Source organism: Emydura macquarii, unplaced genomic scaffold (assembly GCF_026122565.2).
Source record: "Emydura macquarii macquarii isolate MOO-44397 ecotype Brisbane River unplaced genomic scaffold, CSIRO-AGI_Emac_v2 contig_3450, whole genome shotgun sequence".
In the NCBI taxonomy this organism is placed as follows: Eukaryota; Metazoa; Chordata; order Testudines; family Chelidae; genus Emydura; species Emydura macquarii.
In genome coordinates, this window is record NW_027133587.1 from 218275 (window position 1) to 220562 (window position 2288).

The following is a 2288-nucleotide window of genomic DNA, read 5'->3' on the forward strand; positions in this document are numbered from 1 at the left end:
CGATGTCATTTCACCCAAACCAAACTGTTCCAAAAAAATCATGAGTCAGGACCCTGGCCTCAGTCCCTTCTTCCATCCCCACCTGCAAGTGAGATTTTTAAAACATACCCAGTTTGGGGGCTGTTTATTTCCTGCCCCGTGACTGTCACTCCAGTTTCTGCCCGTCTGAGCCCAGTCGCATTCAGCTTCCCAGGGAAACACCCCGTGAAACTGCAGGGTGACTCCCACCCCCTCTGTCACTGCCCCAGGCTGGGAGATTTCCGACACCACCAGAGACCTGGGGAGTGAAACAGCCAGAAACACTTACTGGGTGAGTAAGACCCTTGTTGTGGGAATACTCTGCCCTCGTTTCACACAAAAGAGAGAGAGCTCACCCGCTTAGTGGGGCCGTTACCCCCTACAGCCACCCCCCGGGTGACCCCATTCAATCCCAAAGCATTAGCATCTGCACCTGGAAAGCAAGATGAGGAAAATTAGCTCCCACAGGTCATTTCTTCCTCAGCGATCCGGAGCCCTCTCCTCACCAGGTGTTGTTTGCTTTGATCCTGCTGCACCAAAGATGTAACCCCCATCAGGACCCCGAAGAGAGGAAAATCCCCTTCCCTAACTCACTATTTCAAATCCCTGTCTTTTTTCCCTGCCAGAGACCCCCTGGGGATGAGACTCAGCCATAAAAGGAGGTGAGAGGCAGGACATTTGCAAACCCCGGCTCTGAATCTGGAATATAGAGGGGCTTTGGAAGAAAGAACCATGTTCAGAACCCACCTCCCAGCCGGGGCCTGAGGGGCATCTGAGCACAGTTACAGAGCTCTGATAAATCACAATAACCCTCCGGCCTCCATGTCTTTAACATGTTCCACAGCTTTACGCTGAAAATGCTCTGGAGACTCAACTCCCCGCTCACTCAAGAGCTCCTGGCTTTCTTCCCTCCAGGAATTGCTGTTATTATGTGCGGGAGAAGGGACACCAGGCGGCCCTGCTCGCTACACAGGTTCTTTTTCCTAGCATTAGAGCAAGTGTTCAGTCTTTGGCAGACAGGCGTACCATTGCGAGTTCAGTGATGCAATGGTCTTCAGAGAGAGGCAATGGCGGACAGCGGAGTTGGCTCTGCTGTATTCTCTGTATGGAGAGGCAAATCTTGGCCCAGAGTAGCTTCCTGGGAACCAGGCCCCGGTGCGTGCTGAGATTTCTGGAAGAAAGGTTGCCAGGTGCCCTTTGCCACTCTTCCAAGGCCGGTGCATTTGTGAAGCAAATCACACTTCGAATTTACCCAGACTTTGTTCACTGATTTCTCTTCCCGCTGGGAAGCCGAACTGTAAGGCCCAGGACATAGCTTATTTAGCAGAAGGCTCATGCTGGCATCAGCAGGATAATATCATATGACATAATGACAATATGTAGAACCATAGAAGATGAGGGCTGGAAGGGACCTCAGGAGATATCTAGTCCAACCCCCTGCTTGAAGCAGGGCCAACCCTAACTAACTAACCTTCATTATTATCTGAACAGTGTGTTTCCCTGGTGCGTTCCCCGCACAGTTAACGTCCCAGGGAAGCAGAGAAACGAACTGTGGCTGTGACCCAATGGAGCAGGAACAAAGAAGCCAGGTGGAGAAGGGCAGCGGCAGTGAGATTAGGCAGTTCTTTAGCAGGTGGGTGCCCTGGCAGAAGGAGACATCGGTGTAAGTTCCCTTGGGAGACCGGGGGGAATCTCTGACATGATTGACAAAATGGGGGTATTTACCCCAGGGCCCTGGAGAAATCAGCCCTGGAGGTGATGCTCAAGAAGCTCTGGGAAACCTCTCTCGGCTGCCCTCTGCTTTGAGCAGGGGGCTGGACTAGATGCCCTCCTGAGGTCCCTTCCAACCCTCGTCTTCTGTGAGTCTATGATTTCTGCTGCTACCCCTTTAAAACTCTCCCCTCTTTCACTGTCTAGCCTCTCCCCCCCTTCCCAATTCACTCCCCTCCGTCTCTCCTGTTCCTAGGGCGGTCCGTGCCCCCCCTCCAGCAGAGTCCACAAGGGGAGAGCGCGTCCGTCTTAGTAAACGCAGCAGCTCTGGAGACTCGCACAGATGGGGGGCGGCTAGTTGCTGCTCTGTCTCCCCTCTCCACCCCCGTGCCAGTGATCGCTGCAGCCCGGGTTGGTATTGGAAGCACACAGGAAAGGGCTGGAGCGGAGCAGAGCAGTGGGTGCTGGGAGGAGGAGGAGGGGGGGCGCAGGAGAACAAAGAACCAAACCCAGATCAGCAGCAGACACCGACTGGGCAGCGGCTGGCTGGGGGGGTGCTT